The 23,671-nt window shown below is 34.7% G+C and overlaps 1 long non-coding RNA gene across 1 annotated transcript in view; it reads left to right on the top strand.

Moving 5' to 3' along the window:
• LOC103886209 overlaps positions 1–20,976 on the top strand; it is a 46,421-nt gene extending 25,445 nt beyond the window's left edge. Inside the window, exon 3 of the long non-coding RNA XR_002523344.2 lies at positions 13,394–20,976. This is a non-coding gene — a long non-coding RNA (uncharacterized LOC103886209). The remainder of the gene's footprint in view (positions 1–13,393) is intronic.
• The last annotated feature ends 2,695 nt before the right edge of the window (positions 20,977–23,671 follow it).

Consider the following 23,671-nt stretch of genomic DNA (forward strand, 5'->3'; position numbering starts at 1 on the left):
GGAGAGGGGAGGGGGGAGGGATGGCATTGGGAGTTATACCTGATGTAAATGACGAGTTGATGGGTGCTGACGAGTTGATGGGTGCAGCACACCAACATGGCATAAGTATACATATGTAACAAACCTGCGCGTTATGCACATGTACCCTAGAACTTAAAGTATAATAATAACAATAAAAAAAAAAAACCCCCCCCCAAAAACAAAACTCAATTATTTAAGGAAATGACAAGTAATGTCATGTATACTACTGGTAGCTCTTTAAATCACAAAAATATGCAAACATAGATGCAATTTAATTTTAACTTTCACTGCTTGATTATGAAATCATAAGCAATTATTTAAAAATATTTTACATGTTAACATACATGAGCACATGCCATGAATCCAATATACATCTTTAGTTACATGTAACATAAAATACCAGTTTCCATGTGTATAAGTACAGAATTCACTTTATGCAGAAAACATGTCTAAAAATTTTCCACCTGATACTTCAAATACCAACCTGAGGCCAAAAATGTTAAATTAAAATAAATAAGCCTGTACAAGTACGCATGAACATTTAAAAAAAAAGACTAAAAAGTTTTATTAGTCCATTTTCACACTGCTATAAAGAAATACCGGAGACTGGGTAATTTATCAAGATAAGAGGTTTAATTGAACTAAAGTTCCGCGCGGCTGGAAACTTACAATCATGGCAGAAGGGGAAGCAGGCCATCTTACATGGTGGAGACAAGAGAGAGAGTGTGAAGAAGGAACTGTCAAACACTTACTATCATGAGAACAGCGTGGGGGAAACCGCCCTCATAATCCAGTCACCCCCCACTTTGTCCCTCCCTCAACACATGACATTTACAATTTGAGATGAGATTTTGGGTGGGGACACAGAGCCAAACCATATCGAAAGGTAAACACCAACATAGTAAAGTGATTATTTCAGTGTTGTTATTATGGTTGATTTTTAAATCAATTATTGCTGATCAAATTGTTAAAACTGCTCATGTTTATATTTTGTATCTTAATGCTTTAGGTGTTTCTCGTACTACATGATTTTGTGTCAGTTTCTTTGTGATTATCCTGGTAGTTACAATTTACATATTAGTTGAAAATCTAGATCAGATTACTACTGAATTAATTTGGATGACATATTTTAAAAGTTGTTACAATACAGCTCTATTTCTCCTCCTTTGTATAATTATTCTCATGTAAATTACATGTCTATGCATTATGAGCCCATCAACAATATTTTTAAAATATTGCTTTACACAATCATGCTTTAAATCAGACAGTAAAATAAAACAATTGCTAATAAAAACTACTTTTATACTGTCTATTTACCTATATAGTTAGATTTACCAGTGTAATTTCTTTTTATTTTTATTTTTTTGGATTCAAGTTAATATTTAGTTTTCTCGAGCGTAAAAACTTCCTCCTGGGGCTCATCTGCTAGTGACACATTCTCTTTTTATTTTGGAATGTCTTAATTTGTCCTTGATTTTTGAAGAATAGTTTTGCAGAAGATAGAATGTTTGGGCTGACAATCTCTTCTTTCAGCATTTTGAATATGTACTTCCACTAACTTCTGGTCTCTGTGGTTTCTGATGTCAATATTATTGAGTATATATGTGAATAATTTTTTAAGCTACTTTCAAGGGTCTCTCTTTGTACTCGCCTTTCAAAGCTTTGATTATGATATATTTACATGTGGATATCCAAATTTATGCAGTTCGGAGTTCTTTAATCTTTTTAGATGTACAGATTAATTAAATTTCAGGAGATTTTAGCTGTTATGTATTCAAATATTTATTCATTCTCCTTTCCTTTAACATCTCCCATTATATATTAATGTAATTTATGTTGTCGAACAGATATCTAAAGCTCTGTTTATCTTTCTGCATACCATTTTTTCATTTCCTTAAAATGGATAATCTCAATTAAGCTATTTTTGAAATTGTGAATTCTTTCTTCTGCTTGCTAAAATATGCCATTGATCCTCTCTAATGAATTTTTAAATCCCAGGTATTGTACTTTCAACTGCAGAATTTTTATTTAGTCATTTTTTAAATTTTCATCTCTTTATTTCTATCTTCTATTTGGTAAGAAATTTATCTCATATTTTTCTTTTGTTCTTTAAATGCAGTTTCCTTTGGTTCCATGAATATTTTTTAAATGATTAATTTAAAGTATTCGCTAAGGTCAACATCTAGGCTTTCTTGGAAGTGGCATCTATTGGCTGCTTTTATTCCTGTCTGTGGCTCATATTATCTTGTTCTTTTGCATATCTCATAGTTTTTTTTAGCTGGACATTTTAAATAATATGATGTTTCAACTCTGAAAATCAGATCACCTCCCTTCTTACCTTGGAGATTGTTATTGTTGCTGTTTGCTTGCTTAGTTACTTTTCTGGACAAGTTCTGTAGATTATGAATTTTTTTGTCACATTTATTAGCCAAGTCTCTGCTTGCTTCAGTGAGTGGTCAGCTAATGATTGAACAGGAGATTTCCTTCAATACCTTGAACTAATGTATTTGCCAGACATTGCTTAGGAGTGCTGTGCTTATATTGGAAACACATCTTCAATGCTGTGGAAGGCAGTTGACAACTCTGACTTAGTGTACACTTTTTGCTTGTGCAGACCCTCGAGGTCAACTAAGTGGCAGGGATAAGCACCTTCTCATGTCTTTCATTAGTATGTGCACGGCCTTGAACAAGTATGTGGCTTTTAGATTCCCAGGTGTATTAGTCCATTTTCACACTGCTGTAAAGAACTACCTGCGACTGGGTAATTTATAAAGGAAAGAAATGTAATTGACTCGCAGTTCCTTATGACTGGGGAACATACAGTCAGGAAACATACAATCATGGTGGAAGGCAAAGGGGAAGCAGGGAGTATTTTGCATGGTGACAGGAGATAGAGAAAGTGGTGGCGGGGAAATGCCACACTTTTAAACCATCTGATCTCATGAGAATTCACTCATGATCATGAGAAGAACATGGAGAAAATCTGTCCCCATGATCCGGTCACCTCCCACCAGGTCTGTCTCCTGACATGTGGGGATTACAGTTTGACATGAGATTTAGGTGGGAACACAGAGCCAAACCACAACACCAGGAATTTGGTGGAGCTTTGAAAGCCCCCTGTGGACATGTTATTCCACATTATTTTCCTTTACATTTTTTGATCAGCCTCTTATTATCTCCAATTGGTAATGCTACCCAAGCAGCTATGATGACAAACAAGTGCCACTAATTGTTCTTGACAAATGTCTTGAGGATAGGGCTATTCATGCAGAGGAACCCCTCTGTTAGATCAAACGTAGACAGGCCCTGAGAATAAAGCTTTTCAGTGAGCTGCCAGATAAGTCAAATAAACTTCTACCAAGGTGTTTTTGGAGAAAGGTGTGGGAGAGATTTACTTTCTTTTAAAGAACAGGTCAGGACATAGACAGTAAAATTTCAATTTTTCAATTTATTTGTGACTGCTGTTTCTTTCCACCATATGTTCTAAGAAGACTTGGATGTATTAATGTGCACATAGGAGATCTCACTTAAAGCAATATTTTTCAATCTAATAGATTTTGAAATTTAAATACTCACCTGTGGATTATTAAAAGCTATACAGATATTCTGATGCTTCTCAAGATTACATAGGAATCTACAAGGGTGGTGGAATTTGGGCATCTATATCTATAAATTTCATGGACTCCTGTTATAACTATTCCCAGTAAATGATTCCTAATTAAAATGTCCACAAAATTGACACTCATATTCATTCAGGTTAGGAAATGATTTTTTTTATATACATCCAAAAGTAATTTGAGCTTGCATGTGAAAAGTCTACTCACTTTCTTATATGAATTTATGTAAGAAGAGATGCAAACAGAAACTCATATAGGGTTTAAGGAAACAATTTGTAAGTGTGGATTTTCATAAAGAGCAAGTCTTTGGCATGTATAGAAAATGCAGCTATATCAGGTATATTTTAAGAGATGATGCATGAACTGACCCCGTTATAGTATCTTACATTCTCACATTACTCACTCCCTTAGTCTCAGCTGAGAGGATAATGACTTTCAAACTACAAAAACTTTAGTTTTTAAGTATGTTTCAGATTATATAATAATAGACCTGGATTGAACCCATATGAAGAAGGGGAGAAAAAGTAACAAAAACTGAAGCAAATGTGCTGTTGACAAGGGCACTCTGGATACCGCATTAGGAAACCCTGCTTTTGACAGCAGTGGGTTCCTGGAACTGGGAGCAAAACTACTAATTAGGGGGCAGTTGACGTGCACTAAGCATTAAGCTAAAGGAATTATTCTCGGATTGAAGTAGAAGAATTCATGTAATGACTAGCATTCTATAGGAACTTAAACAGTGATTGAATTGAGCAACTCCTGTGTTTACATTCATTTATTATATACATACATTGAAATTATACAAAAACATTCAGAATTTATCATTTGGCACCTGAAAGCAGAGGTGGCAAACTCATCCATAGAAAGAGGCAAGTTCTATAGCTTTTTGGCAGTCTCATATTCTCAAGCAGTAACATTCTTTCTTTTTTACAAAACTTATGCCTTCTCTAGGACTTATATTACCTGGAGAGTAATTTATTATGGGCACCAGTACATTTCCTTGTTGAAAAATGTGTAAAAGTATTCATATGGCCTAAGACAGTAATGCCCTTACTTGGCACTATTTTGTGGCAATATGAGAGGTTTCTACAAACCTCTTCCTATTTCCTTGGTTTTTCCTTTCATGGATTTTGTGGATTAATTTCATTTTTTCTTTTGGATGGTCAAAAACATGACAACTTTAGATCCTAATGACTAAAACAGGAGGCATTTTATTACAATTATCTTTAAAAATACTATGATACATGTGTACTCTTAACAACAATCTTTGTTTTTTTTTTTTTTTTTTGGTTAGCAATCATAAATTTTCAGATATTTAATTTCTGCTACTTCAAAATCTTTCAAATATTCAAACTTTCTGCTATCTGGAGCACAGACAGATAAGGATCACAGGTTGAATTCCTTTCAGTTGTAGCAGTAGAAACTAGAAACATTCATTTAGTAAACTAATATTTATTAAGTACATAGTATATGGCAAAGATGTGGCACAATTGTGAAGCCCTATTGGAGAGCCTGAAAGGCATAGGAAGAATATCCAACAAGGTAGGAAAGTGCTTGTAGGCAAGATAGCATGAAATAGTTTTGGACTAAGACATATCTTAATTATTTCTCAGTATGTATTCACTTATTTAAAAAATAAAATAGAATATGCATGTGACTAAAGAAATAATATATTTGTTGATATATAGCAATGGAGAAGAGGTGATTTTTCTTTTAATCTGAGGCCGAATACCAATATTGTAATACAACACTTAAGTGACTCATCTTCACTTTATTTCCCTTGGAAAATACTACTACATGTCTTCACGTTATCAACCTACTTTCTAAGCACCAAATTTGTCTTAATAAAACTTAAGTTCTTACATAGCGATTATTTTATAGTTTATCATCTAGAATCAACAGACTAATAATAACATGGTTAAGATAACACTATTTAATAAATCCATTAACAGTCATAAACATTCTGGTTTATAGGTATTAGAGGTTTCCTGAAAGTCATTTTTCCCCTAAATATGTTGTCATACTAGAAAGAATTACATAAATCTGGGTCTTTTTTTTCTAAACAAAGGATAAATGCAGAGTATTGAGTGTGTATACACACACACACACACAATGTTAACTCAAGATTAACCTTTGTCCTTAAATGAGCCAAATTTTATATCAATTACATTAATTTCATTGTGATAAAGTAATATGACCATATTGTAATAAAGTAAAATAATAAAAAAGTAATTCCCACTTTCATTATACAATTCAGAATTATCCTCTAGTTCTGTCCAGAGCTTTAATTTTTGTTTATTTGTCTTTTTTTTTTTTTTTTTTTTTTTTTGAGACAGAGTCTCACTTTGTCTGTCGCCCAGGCTGGAGTGCAGTGGTGTGATCTTGGCTCACTGCAGCCTCCACCTCCTGGGTTCAAGCAATTCTCGCCTCAGCCTCCCAAGAAGCTGGGACTATAGGCGCACACCACCAAGCCCTGCTAATTTTTGTATTTTTAGTAAAGACAGGGTTTCAGCAGCTTTAATTAATTTTAATTGCTAAACACATCTATATTTAATGGCAAAGCCAAAATATATATTATAAATAAATTAGAAGAAAATTTGGAAATGTTCACATTTAGTCAGTTTGTTATAGGGTAACTTTTATATCAATAATTGTTTAAAGATTTTATTTCCATTCATGATGAAAAGACACAATGCCACCATTAGAAAATTATAAACACTGTGTCCAAGTACTTTCAAGTGTCATGTTTTGTTTCTAAAATCAAGTCTGGATTCTGCATTGCCACTGGCAGGCAGCTTTAATGACAATCATCTTCCAGGCAGCTGCAACTTCCACTTCAGTTTTAGTCACAGCAGCTCTCCTGATTAGCACCTGCAGGAGCTGCCACAAGGCTGAACCTAAATCTGCTCTCCAGAGTCACAGACATGCGTACTACACAGCCACTAGTTATCAAAATTCGTAAACGCAACGTGATAACCTTTCTGTTTGGCTTAATCATTTTGTATGCTCAGAATAGCCATAGATGTTCCCATAATACACATTGTCTAAGAACTTTGAGCATAAGGCTAGTAATTTGTTATTATGTGATTTTTGCCTGCTAATGATATGTGATGTACAAGAGCATGGAGAGCTAAAATAACAGCAGAAACCATAGCCACCTAAGGTTTCATTCTATTCTTTTGTATTTAATCGCAAACGTTTGCACTCTTGGTTTCCTGTAGGTTTTCTGTATAACTCAACAGGTGCAGGATCTGCATAGTTTTCTCCAATTCTTATGTAGAAAAGGCACAGCATGCAGGTGAGGTTTTATTTAGAATAAATTTTACCATCAGAAAGTCTAATTGAAGAGTCCCTATGCTGGGATAAATTGTGTTGAACATGCAGGTTTTATTATGATACAGTTGTAAGTTTGGGCTTTGTTTATTCATTCTGATTTAATGTACTATAAGGTTTTATATTCTGACTAGTTATTCTGGACTCAAGGGAAAATTTTAATTTCATGGATGTGCAAACATGAGTATGTGTTTTTGTGTGTGTGCACACGCGAGCATGCTTTGGTACATTTATCCCATTAGATAGATGGAATCCTCAAGGGAGCTAAAATTGGAGACAAAAGCATACACAGAAATGGTAATCATACAAAGGACAACATAAGTTGAGCATTTTTAGAAGTTGAATGAAAAACAGTATTAGGTTGTAGAGTGGATAGGGAAGAGTTTGAGAAGTGGGAGTTTCTGTTTTATTAACAGAAAATCAAGTTGGAAGGCATATATGAGCACAACAAGACCAAAGAAGCTATGGTAGGAATTTGCAAGTTGATATAGTTTGTCCGTGTCCCTACCCAAATCTCATGTTGAATTGTAGTTCTCCCAATCCCCGTGTGTCCTGGGATGTACCCGGTGGGAGGTAACTGAATCATGGGGACAGTTACTCCCATGCTGTTATTGTGATAGTGAGTGAGTTCTCATGAGATCTAGTGGTTTTATAAAGGGCTTTCCCCCTTTGCTTGGCACTTCTCCTTCCTGCCACCATGTGAAGAAGGAGGTGTTTGCTTCCTCTTCTGCCATGATTGTGAGTTCCCTGAGGCCTTTCCAGCCCTGTGAGACTGTGAGTCAATTAAACTTTCCTTTATAAATTACCCAGTCTTGGGAGGTTCTTTATAGCAGTGAGAATGAACTAATACACATGGTATCTCCACATCCTAGTAAATAGTTCCATATGAGTCTAAAATAATTGGAAGTTTTAAGATAAGCTTTAGGTCCACTTCTCCCTGTTTCCCTGCATCCCCAAAACACTTATGTTTGGGTGAGAGAGGAGATACTTGAGTTAGGCTACACAGCACTGACAATTAACTTCAGAGAAAATCCTAGATGATAGTTCTTTCCAGGGTCTGGAATGGGTAGAAGTAAAATAATAATATAAGTTGACATTTATTGAATAACATATCTCTGTTGGGTACTCTTTTAAGAGAAAGCAGCCAAAAAAAAAAAATTTTAATGTGGTTTATGGACATGAAAAATGAGGTGAAGCTGGGTACCAATTGAGGACAGAGAATAATAAAGATATGTTTAACATAGATACATGATTGATGAAGGGGACTAAGGGAAGACAGAAAAGGGAAAAGCGTATTGGAATAATTGGAGGAGGGAGTACAAGAAGGGTGTGGCTGCATGAGACCTCTCAGTAAAAGCATGGCTGAGGTCCACAGTGTGGGCACACACTCTTGTATGAGGTAGCACTCAGAGCTTGAGCAGGAGGAGCGGAGTCTGTGTGGATTCCCCTGATCTAGACAGCGATCACTGCCAGATTTATGGTCATTATATAACATGACCATTTAGTTCAATGCATGAATTAAATCATATATAATAGGGTAAGGAATGGAACTGACATTGAGAGACTTGGTGAAGTATTTCAGATTCCAATCCATGTAAACAGATGAACAGATCCCAGGTACAAAGTTGCCTGCCCTAAAATCTTATTTGAGCAGTTATTCTATCATAGCTGATTAATATGGATGCCCCAGTGATGCTGGGCTATTTGTGAGGAGCATAGACTCTAGACAGAACTAACAAAGAGGCACTCAGAATAAAGCTAAGAGAGGTGCCTTTTTTTTATATGTAAGTTACCACATACACAAACATGAACACCAGGACTAATATCCTTTATGGAGTAACTTCACCCCTTTCTTAAGTTTCACACTAGATATGTGCATAGAGAACAGTGAGGGGATCACTTTTGTAAAACAGTATTTAAGCAAAAAAGTAGGGATCAGGACTGGGATTCAGCAACATGATTTCCAGGAAGATGGATTAAACAAAATGGCACCATCTTAGTAAATGCTCATGTGCTCAGGATAAATGTACAGGTTTGTTATGTAGGTAAACTTGTGTCATAGGGGTTTGTTGTATGGATTATTTTGTCACCCAAGAACTAAGTCTAGAATCCAATAGTTATTTTTTTTTCTAATTCTCTCCTTCCTTTCACCCTCCAACTTAAGTGTCTGTTGTTCACCAATTTATGTCCATGAGTTCTCATCATTCAGCTCCCACCTAAAAGTGAGAACATGCAATATTTGATTTTCTGTGCCTGCATTACTTTGCCAAAGATAATTGCCTGCAGCTCCATCCATGATCCCACAAGGAGATGATCTTATTCTTTTTCGTGGTTACGTAGTAATCCATAGTATATATGAACCATGTTTTCTTTATACAATCTGTCATTGATGGGCTAATTCTGTGAAGAATGTTATTGGTAGTTGGATAAAAAATAGTATTGAATCTATGCAACTCTTAATCCTTCTTCATTCCAGCAAACTCTCTGTTCATTTATTCATTGAGGCCTAGGGCTAATGACAGCTTCAGATTTACGCTCTAGTCCTTGTGATTTTCCCACACCCTTCCCATGCTTTGTAATTAGTTGTTTGCAAATAAGCTTTCCTCAAAAGATCCTAATGTGAGTGTGCCATCTGTTTGCTGCTAATATCGTGAATAATACAATCTCTAAATTAAAAATAGCTTGTATAGTCACTGAATTTATTTGTGAAAGAAGATATATTCCAGAAATCATTTATTAACATATAAGAAATAGCACTCCAGAGACTCCTTAAATAATTCCTTGGTAGAATGAAGAATTATTTAAATAAATAAAATACAATATTTATGTTATTCAAATAAAATCTTGACTCACTTAAAACATTCCAAATAGTGTACACTCATTTCCAGTGAAACATATTTTATAAATATTATATAGTAATATCATTGTTTTTGGCTATTGCCTTTCTAAGTCATTTATGTTTTTCAAGTATCACCTGAATCAGGATTAGGAAAACAAATGACTACTATAAAATGGTCAAGTTTATGTTTAAGATGCATTTACCTGCAAACAGGATCATATAGCAAAAGTTAAATCAATAAACAAAAATATGAAAATGAGGGGTAGCTTGATCAAAAGAATGTCTCAGTAACAAAGGATTATCACAAGGAATGAACTTCAGAGTCAAACAGACTGGCCTAGAACCCATGTTTGCTACTTAATACCTACGTGAACTCAGATGCAACACTTAACCTGTTCCATTGCTTATAAGAATGTAGATAATAGGACTATCATGCAACATTGTTTGAATGATTAATAAAAATGAAATGACTGATGGTGCAATATATTACAAAGAGCATAGGCTTTAGAGTCAAAACATTCGTGTCAACACTGGCTTTTCCACTTACTAGCCATGTTCTTTTAGTCACATTAGTTATTTAACTTCTCTAAGCCTCATTTATCTATCTGTATAATCATATGGTAAAATAATACCTAATTTATAGACTCATTATGAGAATTAAAATGGACATAAATTGAAGAATCTATTTGAATTCAGGCATCAAGGTGCCAGAATACAGGAAGCCTGTATAGCAAGGACTTTCTTTTATGTTTCAAGAGTGCAGAATCTCATATTGGTTAAGCATGTGACCTCTGATGTCAACTGCCTATCATCAATTACTGTCTATGTGACATGTTCCTAAGCAAGTTACTTAATCTCAGTTTTCCTGCTTGAAAACTGGATGTAATGATAGTACAGAACTCTTAGAATTATCACGAAAAGTAAACGACACATTTCCAAAGCATTTTATAGAGTAGCTGGCAAATTGAGTTAGTGCTCAATCAGTGTAATGTATGTATAAATAATAAAGATGGTATTCAGAAAATTAAACAAATAAGGAGGAACACATAACTGTCTTGACTTTCAAGAATATTATCATTTTGGTCTATCATCCTTTAAGTAAAAAGGAATAGAGAATTGTATACAATTATGTATAATTAACTGTGAATTTGGGGTCTGTAGAAATATATCTAGACATGATATTTAGAAAAACATAAAAAGACCAAAAAAACACATTTTAGATCTAAAATTATGTAATTACACATACACACTCACACAAACTCCTACTGAATTTAGATTTATTTGGCTTTAGATTGCATAAAGAAGAAACAGAAAAATTTCAACTTCCCACATGAGGAAAATTAATTTTACTTATTATTGAGTTTTCATTTGAAAACACTATGATTCTTCATAGCTCTTATGAGAGACATGGAATCTTGCTAAACCTGATGTCTCTGAGGCCACCTGGAGCCATCTCCCTCTGCATGATAGTGAGATGACGTTCATCTCAGAATAAAGATAATGCAATTCTTGAGCCTCCATTTCTGTGTACCATATAATTTTTAATTGAGAAGTTTTCACATTGTTATTAATTAGGAAACAAATCTAGCTCTAAGAATTATAAAGTACAGAGACTCTTCACTTTGTTGATATTTGCATATAGACCAGGGGAAAAGTAAACAGAGAATATAGTTTTCTTCTAGAGTTTTCTCTCATTTACTGTTTATCTCTTCCTTTTATAGGTCCATGAATAGTTACTCCTCAGCAATCTGTGAACCTGCTCTTCATTAGGCATCTCTTACAATTTCAGTCAAATTTTGTGTGGCCTCTTTAATGTAGACTCCCTCTTCAGTGTAGGGTCCTACATCTTTGTGCTTCTTGAGTCATTTCCTAGCTTGTGTATCATGATTCATTATGTGTTTTAAGTTACCTGTTTTATATTTGCCAAAAGATATGGCTTAGATCCTTGCTGACTAGATTTCTAGGGCATAATTCTGGCTTTAATTGCAATTTCATGATGTACATGGATATAGATATTTGCTCTATATTGTACACACAGACCTCCTTCAAGCACTGAAAAATCTTAAATCTCTAGGGGCAGTCTTGATTGTTGTAAGAGAGTGATGACCAGAGTTTGAATCAGTTGTATTATCAGAGGAAGAATGCTACAGCTTAAAGGAAAACATAAATAATTGAGTTTTTTTTTTTTTAATGGTTTTATTGTTTAGGATTTAGAAAGAGAATACTTGACTGGGTATGGTGGCTCATGCCTCTAATCCCAACATTTTGAGAGGCCAAGGTGGACTGATCACTTGAGGTCAGTAGTTCAAGACCAGCCTGGCCAACATGGTGAAACCCCGTCTGTACTAAAAATACAAAAATTAGCCGGGTGTGTTGGTGAGCCTGTAATCAATCCTAGCTACTTGGGAGGATGAGGTTGGAGGATCACTGGAACCCAGAAGGCAGAGTTTGCAGTGAGCTGAGATTGCACCACTGCATTCCAGCCTGGACAACAGAGCAAGACTCTCCCTAAAAAAAAAAAAAAAAAAAAAAGAGAGAAAAAGAATACTTGACCAAAATAGCACATAGCACATGTGTTTTATTAATTTATCAACTTTTAATCTGAGATTTAAAAATTTACCCTATAGCTAAAGTGGTCTCCTAAGTATCCTGGATAATACTATACATTGTCAGTTATGTATTTTAATTAATAATAATAATAATATATTTTCCAGTTTTTCCTGGGGGAAAAAGCTTAAAAGCAATTGCAGAGACACTTATACAATTATACTAATGTAGGGGCCAGCCCACTCCTAAATATCCAACCAACTTCCCTATAAAGTTAAAAGGCTTGGCAAGCCTTATGATTAGTCTATGTTTGACACAGCTGTGGCCTTAAAAATAAAAATTAGAAAATATCATATAGATTGTTTGTTTTTCATAAGTATTGTCTCCAACATTAAATATTATTTGGTATTTTCTAGACTAGAGAAAACCATAGATGAGTAGCATCAATAATTACATAATGTCTTAATATTTGTAGGCAATAGACTGTATCAATCTCTGATGTGCTTAGCTCTTAAATTTGCTGTATAGCAATTGGTAGCTGCTGATGCTATACATTCTACTAGTGCTTTTCTATGTGGAGCTCTCCAAAGACTTTTAAAGGGAAAATTCAATTATATCTCAGTCTAAGAAAATGCTAAAGGGCAAATAATCTTGACACAGATATCTTATCACAGGCAAGTGTATTTACCAGGAGGTTTATAACTATTAAATTATATCTTTGATGATGTCTAGCGTCCTACCTGTAAAACAAGATACGAGACACTTTGAAGCTACTCAATTTTAATACTTAACACACCACAATGATACTTCTCCTGGGTACTCTCTAGGCTAGACTAACGCATGCTAGATGATGAGCTTGTTAAACAGAAAAATCTTTCTTTATATAGTTCAACAACACTCATATCAACAGCTGATCTTTACATACCACCTACTATGTTCTAGACACTATTCTAGGTGATTTGCATGAGGTAATCTACAATCTTCTAATGTTACCAAGGAATTTTTATTAATATTAGTATTAATCTATGTTTTACAGATGAGGAAACTAAAGCAAAATTATGAAGGAACTGAATTCTCAGGAATTTGCTGAAGTCTCACAGCTGATTAAATATATGATCCCACTTCACACAGACTGACATCTGTGTTCTTAACCACTGTGAAATGCAATATATGCTTCTTAGTAGTTCACCAAACTTTGGTTGACCTAAAATATATCGTATTTCTTGTAATTAAATTGTATAGTTTCTGGATCCAGAACAATATTTGGAATTACCCCACGGAGAAACCTTCCTTTCTTTCTGATTATTCCACAGGAGGCGGAAGTATTCGCTTTTTTTTTTCCTCTGGAAATTATAAATTTCCCTTTACGTGCTTGTGAAAATCTTATTCTTGACTGGCAGTTTGTAGAATCAGTTTGATATACATATATAATAAAGACCATTATATTAATACCATAATTTGCTTTCAAATGCCTCAGAATTCAACTGTGCTTACTTTTTAATGTGCCTGAAAAAAGTGTTTAAAATGCATTAGATAGCACATTTCTTTAAAGGAATTGTGTGATAAATTTATTTGCAAAACAAGAATGTCTGACATTATACTATGAACTAATTTGTGGGACTGGATGGTCAAAATTACATTTCATTAAAATGAGATGATTATTTCACTAATTGACTACAAAAGATATATAAACACCAAGTCATATTTCTATTTGTTCAGTGGTGTAAAGCACATTCTTCCATTGAAATAGACACACAATAATGGGTTATGGTATTTCTTCTCTCCTCCATTAATGAAACTCAGCCAAACTTGAAGTCAGTAAGTGTTATAATCTCTATTAAATAAAATACATGTCTAACATATAGTGAAGAGCTGGAAGCACATTAATTCAGAACTTGGTGGTTGGATACTTTTTTTAATTGCTTAGGACTTTACACATATTGAGATAAATAAATGTATTATTCAGTGATTTTTGTTTAGTCTGGTTTAGTTTTCTCAACAAGGGCAACATTTAAAGATTCTAATTCATTTATGGTCTAGCAATAGTTATGAGATAAATAAATTTCATATTTCTATTTACTGTTATTTAATGTGAAAATCTTGGAAATTTTGTATTTTCCTGTGAATTAATAAAATGTTTTAAAATGCTACTTCTAGCATAGTGTGTTATGAAATGTGTACAACCTTATAAAATAATAAAACAACATTTCAATAAATATCTATTTAGTGTCTGAAATATGACCAATGTTGCTTGTGCAATTTTACCTCCAATATTTTATTCTTACATTTATTGAAACTTTATAATGCTAATGATTCTACAGATCAGAATAGTGCTTTCAAGGCCTTGCTTATATTCAATAAATGTAACATTTATATTTTCACAGGTACCTTGACGTCCATATGCAGGGGCAGTTCTCTAGAACTCCACTTTGAAACACGTTACTACAAGACTGACTAGAAAAGATCCTTTAGCTTCTCACGCCTGGGCATCTGCCTTATCCCCAATGCTTGTATTCTTGTGTTGGTAACATTTTCAGACAGAACATCACGCTTTCTAAGAACATTGTCTACCTTGTTTTTGGCAATCTTTCCTCTTCGGTATAGTATAGTATAGCATAGTATAGTACAGTACCAAAGAGGGAAGATTCTGGGATTGATCAGCCTGGATTCAAATTTAGAGAGTGGAATGATAATAGTAAAAAATGGAGACTAGCAAGGGGAATGGAGACTAGAGTGGAAGAGGATGGATGATAACAAATTACTGGGTACAATGTGTGTTATTCAGGTGATGGATACCTTAAAGCCTTGACGTGACTTCTCAGCAAGCTATACATATAACAAAATTAGGCTGTACCACATAATTTTTCGCCAAAAAATTAATCTGCTTTACCACCAAGGATGCGTGTGATCCAGGGCAAACCCCTCAGTAACTCAATCTCCTGGATGCTCTATGGGAAAATGCTTTTTGGTCTGAGTGGCTGTCATATCTTCCAATATGAATTTCTGCATAAGCACATTTTTTTCCTTCATGAGTTTGATTAACATCTTTCTTAATACGGAGGAAAAATTTTTGTTACATTAAAATCTTGGTTTCATGAAAAATCATGATTATACATTTTTTAGCATATTATCATTTACCAAACTAAATGCTGGTTTGAAGGTACCATGCACCAAAGTTTTCCATCGCTTTCCTTTTAATTTTCTCTAACATCAGATTTATGTGGTCTAATTGTTGCACCTTTTTATGCAAAACTATGTTTATAATCACTGAGTCAGTTTTTTTCACTCATTTAAAATCTCTCATTCTTCTAGGTATACTCAAAAAAGATGTTATATACAAGAGTGTTTACTATGGTTTTATAAAAATAGCAAACACTTTAATATTTACCAGTATGAAGCTGGTTGAATGCAATATTATAAATATATTCAGTTAAATACTCCTTAACTTTTTAAAATAGTGTGCTAATAATACTAAGGGATATCCAGGATATTGTAAATAAAAAAAGCAGAACACTAATCATTACACAAGGAGTGTAAAAACCATTAGCAAGGATTAATTCTGAGACTAGGCTCAGGATACTTTTAGTTTTCACTTCATGCCCCTACACCTTTATATAAACAAGGTCAATTAAGTAGTTCTAATACAGAGCAGGTTTGTTATTTCAATTACATGTTCTTACAAATCATATTTTTGTTATTATAGACAGAGGGAAAATAAAAATGTAAAGAGTTGATTAAATTTACTGTTGCCAAGGATTATGGGCACTTCATTTCTTGTTAATGAGCAACAAAGCTTATCCCTTTTTAAACAGTAATTTGGCAATTTCTATGTCAATTTAAAATATGCCTAACACTTGAATCTAGAAAGTTAATACCTCAGAATCTTAGAAGAAAATCTTATAAGAATTGCACAAACATATGCATGGAGTTATGCATACATTTTTCAAAGGCACTTTGTTTTTTAAAGGCTAGAATTTTTCTTTATAAGTTATAAAAAAGAAAAATTTAAAATAGTCTAAAAGCCAAATGATAGTGCTCAGATTAAGTAAACTATAGCACATAATACAATAAATACAATATGAGAAAACAGCTATCAATATACCTGGTAGATTTGAACATAATACCCTGGAATACTGTCTGCACTACAGTATTATGTGAAAAAAAGCAAATGGAACCCAACTTAGTAGAAACAATTAACCAATAGGTATGTATTGAAAATGCTATGGAATTGTATTAAAATAAAGGCATGACTGATTCTGTGGCGTGAGACAACATGGATAAGTATGGTAACTTTTCACCAAAATATTATTGAATGTTTTCCAGTGAGTTCCTTTCATTGCTTTAAAATTACAAGTGTTTTTGACATACAGCATTTTTTCTCCCTGTATCTGTATTTCTATCATCATCACGCTGTCCTATATCTAGTCACCCTGATCTGGGTTATAGGAGCAAATAATCTGGAGTTAAAGCACTCTAGGTTAACCTTATCTATATACCTTTCTGAGACTTGACATGTTTTGTTAAGTTGTTGGTCGGTTTTTGCTTGATCTCTTCCAGTGAAATCTCACTAGCACTGCTGGCAGCTCCCACTCATTGATAGGAGATCAGCAGAGTGGTTTAAAGACCAGCCTTTGTTTGCCATCAGACAGTTTGAATATCAGATCTGTATTTATCAGCTAAAGGACTTACTCTTTATGCTCCAATTTCTGCATTTAAAAAATATGGATAATGCCAGTTTATTAGTCAGCTCAGGCTGCCACAACAAAATGCCACTGAAGGGGTAGCTTAAACAACAGAAATGTATTTTCTGACAGTTCTGGAGGCCAAAAGTACCAGATCAAGATGCCATCAGAGTGGTTTCTGGTGAAAGCTCTTTGTCTGACTTGCACACAGCCAACTTCTCTCATTGTGTCCTCTCATTTACTTCCACTGTATGCATGCAGAAGGAGAGAGAGGTCTCTGTCATCTCTTCCTCTTCTTGTAAGGACACCAGTACTACAGGCCCTTCCCTTATGATCTCACTTAATCTTTATTATCTCTTTATTGGCTCTATCTTCAAATACAGTCACATTAGGAGTTAGGGCTTCAAAATTTGGATTTGGTGCAGAAACAATTCAGTCTATAGTAAATGATCTCTAATTAACAGGGCTCATGTTAGGTTTAAAGAAGGTAAGTGTAGGAGAGGCAAAACTTCACCTTTACCCTCTAGTGTCCTAGCTGGGCCCAAGAATCAAATTGACATAAGACAAATTAATAGAAGAAAAGTACGCACATTTCATATAAGTTTTACTTGACACGGGAACACTCATAAGGAAATGAAGACCCAAAGAAACTGCAAAACCTATGCACTTTTGTATTAGGTTGAAAAAAGAGAGGCTATGGTGGAAAAGTAACTGAATTGTATGAGGAGGCTAACTAATGATAAGAATTATTTTAAGAAGGTTTGTACATAATAATCTTGACTCTGACTCCCCATTGAACAGTGTTTCTTTTCTCTTGGTACAGGGAGGACATCATTCACACAGGAGTGTTTTTTCCCCTGTTTTCAGGAAGAAATGGGGAAATTAGCATGTTCTTCTTGCATCTGGTGTTTTTCAAGTGCTATTAGCTTGAATTAATCCTTATGTCAAAGTGGCATATTTTGGGGTGGCATATTCTGCCACTCTTCATAAGCACATAATTCACTTGGCACAGTGTAAACACTCAATACATTAGAGATGACAGTGTCTTTACTACAGCTGTTGGTTATGATTATTCAGCTTAATAATGAATCAAAGTCAGGTTATTCCAGGCTGTTCACACAATATTTCCCTCTATTCTGCAAAATATACTGTTTTGCTCTGCTTAGGCTAGTTCTTTCCTATCCTATAAATAACAAAACCCTTTATTCCTCTGTATATATGTATGTATGTACAAATGTATGTGTTTTGTAATATTGTTATTTTCCTAGCATCAAATAAAAACAAGTCCAGACTTAGATAAGGAGGGTTTATTTGAAGACTGTTGCAAGAGTGGGAAATGGATGATTACAATAAGGTGAGAGGGACCACTGCAATAGAGAGAATACTCTGACCAGAAGATCTGCAAGTTATCTCAAAGGTGGTGGACAAAAGGGGTTTTCTTTTATAGGGAAAGGTAAACAAAACTATAAGAATCCTGGTGAGGGGAAGTGGGATGACTGGGTGTTATGATAGGATAATTGGTTGAGGAATATCTTTACTTGCAATCAGCTGATTCTTGGGATGTGCTCTTACAGAGCTCAGGCTGAGGATGGGTCACAGTTTGTGAACCTGGAAGAAGGGGAGAAACTTAAGTTTGTCAAATAAGGAGTATTTTGTCCTGATTGGTCAATAGAGAAAAAATATCTCAGATAATTATCTATGAATCAAAGAATGAAAATTTGGAGGGTCTGTGTCTGACTATGTCTTAAGTAAAGAAGGGGGACATCTATGATTATTATCTAATTCACACAGGGGAGGATGATTATTTGAAGCAAGTTCTTTCCCAGAAAACAAAATGATGGGGATTTTCTTAACAGTTGCTCTTTTCCAGGAGCAAAGGACTCAGGCTGGTGAATGTAATCTTGTCACTAGAAATATTCTCTCCTTTTCCTTTCGCCCATATAAATCTTAATCTCTTTCAAAAGATTCACTTCCTTCATTAGATCTTACAAAAAATAAAATAAATCCCACAACTGTAGTAGCTTATGAAAACCAAGCCCTAGTTTGAAGTATGAAGAGTTAAAACTCTGACTTGCCTTTTTTTCTTCTTCTTTTATGACTTCTCTACTCGAGAGTAAGGTTCTAGGAAAACTTTTGATTTCTTAGATCTCTTCATCTTCCTTACATGGTAGGAACACATGATGGATGTGATGTTCCTCACACTCACTATTGTTTTCTTTAAGTATGTGTGTTCTAGAATCAGATGGTGCAGGTGGGAGAGCCACTCAAAACGTCCTATGTAGGTAATCTTGGATAAGTCACTTACACTCTTTGTGCTAGAGTTTCCTCATATGTAAAATAGAAAAGAAAACCAGTAATAACTATCTAATTGGGTAGTTGTATGGATTATAAGTGTTCAGAATATTTTCTATCACATTGTTAAGTGCTCATTAGGTATGAGTTGGCTTTTAACATGTTATAAGCACAGATTTTGAAAACAGAATGATGTTACCCTTATTGAATTTATTTGTGTTCTACAAATAGATTTATTTGGGTTCTACAAAAAATTTTTTAAAAGAGAGAGAGCAGTTTATGATACAAGATAAGCAAATTAGTCCTCTTAACACTCTGAAAGTCTTCCTAAATATTGGTCCTTTTTTTTTTTTTTTTTTACAGGACCAATAAATATGAATATCCTCCTTGTCGCCCTTGTCTCCTGTAATTTACCATTATAGTATCACATCATATAATAAAATAAATATAATCATGACTATTATCATTGGAGTCAGACCACAGATTTGGCCCTCTGAGTTCTCTGGCTCTTTGTCCAGTCTTCAGGAACCTACCGGGCTATTTATCGACATAAGAACTCATCACTCACCTTCTTTCCTTTCTCTTTGCACTCTATCAACAAACCAAATGATGCCCTTCATTTAGTTCATTTTATTCCCCTGGTTTCCTGATCATGATCACCATGTCTACTTTACCTTGATATGTTTCATACAGGAGAAAAATTATGTATTCATTCAGATTACCATCTAATAAGGACAATATAGCAACAATATAAAGTAGGAAAAATAAGGGAAATTGTGTAAAAATGATATAAGGCAGAGGACTGGTGAACAATAAAGACTGACAAAGATAATGCCATCTAGGAAAAGCACGGGGAAATTGACAAAACTGTTTTTGTCCACATGGACTTTTATGAAAAGAAAAAACAAGGAAAAGAAAAAACCTAAAAACACAAAAACGAACAAAAAAGACATTTAGGCAAAGCTAATTCTATTGACATGTTTTCTTAAGTTGTTCTTGTCTGTTCTTAACAATTCTGCCCTAGAAGTTATTTCCCATTGGAAACAAATCTACCATATGACTTTTCTCTTAGAGACTTATTTTATAATTTCTTATTAACAGAAATAGCAGGAGAACAAGGCATTAGTGCTATTTTCAATAAATCATTTTCTTATCAAATATAAAACATTTTCCACAAATATTTTCAGTAAAATTTTACCTATTTAGCCTCCCATCCCACGACCTACCTCTGTCCCCTGCCCTCCTAGTTCCATCTCCAATCTGTTTAGTGAGGTGACTGTGTATGTCAGAGCAGGTGTAAGACTAGAAAATCCTTCTGTGCTGCTTGAATAATCGAGTTTTGGCCAGACCTTTAAGCATACACTGAGGTAGTGAGGAGCCAGATGAAAAGCACAGACTATGCCACAAAAATGGATTAACACAGAACTTAGTGATTTGACCCATGACCTTCCAACTCAACTGTTCTGCAGGTACAGTTGGGGACGAGATGTTTCATTGGCAAGCCACAGTTATGGAACCTAATTATAGCCCACATTAAGGCTGTGTGTTCCTTTTGAAAATTCACTTTCCGCCGGGCGCGGTGGCTCACGCCTGTAATCCCAGCACTTTGGGAGGCCGAGGCAGGCGGATCACGAGGTCAGAAGATTGAGACCATCCTGGCTAACACGGTGAAACCCGGTCTCTACTAAAAATACAAAAAATTAGCCGCGCATGGTGGCGGGCGCCTGTAGTCCCAGCTACTCGGAGGCTGAGGCAGGAGAATGGCGTGAACCCGGGAGGCGGAGCTTGCAGTGAGCGGAGATCGCGCCACTGTACTCCAGCCTGGGCGACAAAGCAAGACTCCGTCTCAAAAAAAAAAAAAGAAAGAAAAGAAAATTCACTTTCCTATAGACTATCCCTTCAAACCACATGAGGTTGCACTTAGAAAAAGAATTTATCAACCAAATATTAATAGTAATGATAGCATTTGTCTTAATATTCTAAGATTACAGTCATCTTCTGCTTTAACTATTTTTACCATTCTCTTATTCATTTGTTCGCTACCATGCAATCCCAACCCAGATGACTTCTAAGTGCCAGAGATTGCAGGGAACAATAAAACAGAGATAGGTACAAAAGAATATCTCGAGTATTCACTCAGAAGTATGCCATGTGATGCTACCTTAAAGTCAAAATGAGGTGCATTGTAGCTCGAACATTAAAATATTGCTTAAATGTTTATAATTAACATTATACATACTAAATTATTGTTCATTTTTTTACATACCTAACAAGCTCAAAACAGAATGTCTAATCAAAAGGAACTAAAGATTAATTGTGATTTTGCATAATTAAGTGGTCCTTTATCATTTAGAAGATGCTTTCTTAATTGCCTTACTTATTTTACACATGAAGTACAGAGGTAGAAAGAAACAGAGACACATTAACTTGTTTCTCTGTTTTGCATTGCCAATTTATGGTAAGCTCAAATAATAACTCAAGTCTTCTTACTGTCTCACAAAACTTGAATGCCAGTTGCAGTATGCAAATTATTCAACTAATTTTTCTTAAAATAGTTTATTTTCTGAAATTGGTCCAGTTTGTGAATATAACCAGACCCTCAAATTGTTTTGGTACCCAAAAGCATGGACTTGGATTATTTAAATCGCTTTAAATTTTGCTCAGCTCATGGCTGCATGCTTCCCTTTTTTATACCAATGTTTGTGATGAGAATAATAATGAAACATTCTGCTCCAAAATATCTAAATTGCCTCTAATATATTTGAAAAACCTTGAACTAATGAAAAGGTATTTAAAAAATATATTTCTAAGAGGAAACCCTGGCTTTCTTACTAAGACATTGTTTGTTCCAAATGAGAAGAGTTTCTGCCAGGTTATCGGCATGCTCACGTTACTGTAAAGAAACCAGTCAAAATCTTCATGAAATTGCTTTTTTACCAGTCGGTGAAAACCAACTCTGAAAAAGGCATTTTTATTTTGTTTTGTTTTGTTTTATAAGGATTAATCCTTTTTTAGAATGTAGCCTTCAGTCTATTTTGTCAATACAGCTATTGGATACAGGAAAATATTATATTATTTTATTTTCTGGATTATAGGAGGAACTTGATTTATTTATTGAATACATACATGAAAGCTAGAGAAGGACAACTAATGAAAAGTTGATTTAGGTGAAACATGACTTTTAGCGATCGGGAACAGTCTTATGAGTTAGTTCCCCTATGTTAGCTCCAATGTCTTTTCTCCCTTTATCTTTCTCACTCTCCCTTATTCTGTTATTCTGTTACTGTCTTTATTCCTTCCTTTCAAACCATCTGTTATTGCAAGATTTCCAGCCATAGAAGGCCCAGAGTCCCATTTTATGGTTACCACTCACATTTCTCTTCAGCTGATTAGCCACTGCTCACTGACTTCTGTCAACATTACGCTTACTTTTAAAAAAAAAATTTATCATAGGTTAAGGGGTACATGTACAAATGTGTTATAAGGTAAATTGTGTGTCACAGGGATTTGGTGTACAGATTACTTCTTCCCCAAGATAATAAGCATAGTACTCAATAGGTAGTTTTATGATCCTCACCTTCCTCCCACCCTCCATGCTCAAATAGGTCCTGGTGTCTGCTGTTCCCTTTTTTGTGTCCATGTGTACCCAGCATTTAGCCCCCACTTATAAGTCAGACGATGTGATATTTTGTTTTCTGTCCCTATGCTGCTTTGACTAGGATAATGGTCTCAAGCTCCATCCATGTTGCTGCAAAGGATATGGTCTTGTTCGTTTTAATGTCTACATAGTATTCCATGGTGTATACGTACCACATTTTCCTTACCAGTCTACTGTTGGTAGGTGTTTAGATTGAGTCCATGTCTTTGCTACTGTGAATAGTGCTGTGATGAATATACGCATCCACATGTCAGTGCCTGCATGTATACATAATATAATATAAATTTTGCTGAAGTTATTGATCAGATCAAGGAGCTTTTGGGCAGAGTGCCTTTATGGTAAAAAAAAATTGTATTTCTTTGGATATTCACCCAATGATGGGATTATTGGGTAAAATGATAATTCTATTTTAAGTTATTTGAGAAATCTTTAGACTGCTTCCAACTAATGAACTAATTTTCATTTCCACCAGCAGTTGTACAAGCAATCCTTTCTCTCTAAAACCTCACCAACATTTGCTATTTTTTGACTTTTTAAAAATAGCCATTCTGGGCCGGGCGCGGTGGCTCAAGCCTGTAATCCCAGCACTTTGGGAGGCCGAGACTGGTGGATCACAAGGTCAGGAGATCGAGACCATCCTGGCTAACACGGTGAAACCCCGTCTCTACTAAAAAATACAAAA

This window comes from Papio anubis, chromosome 7, assembly GCF_008728515.1.
Source record: "Papio anubis isolate 15944 chromosome 7, Panubis1.0, whole genome shotgun sequence".
Taxonomy (NCBI): domain Eukaryota; kingdom Metazoa; phylum Chordata; class Mammalia; order Primates; family Cercopithecidae; genus Papio; species Papio anubis.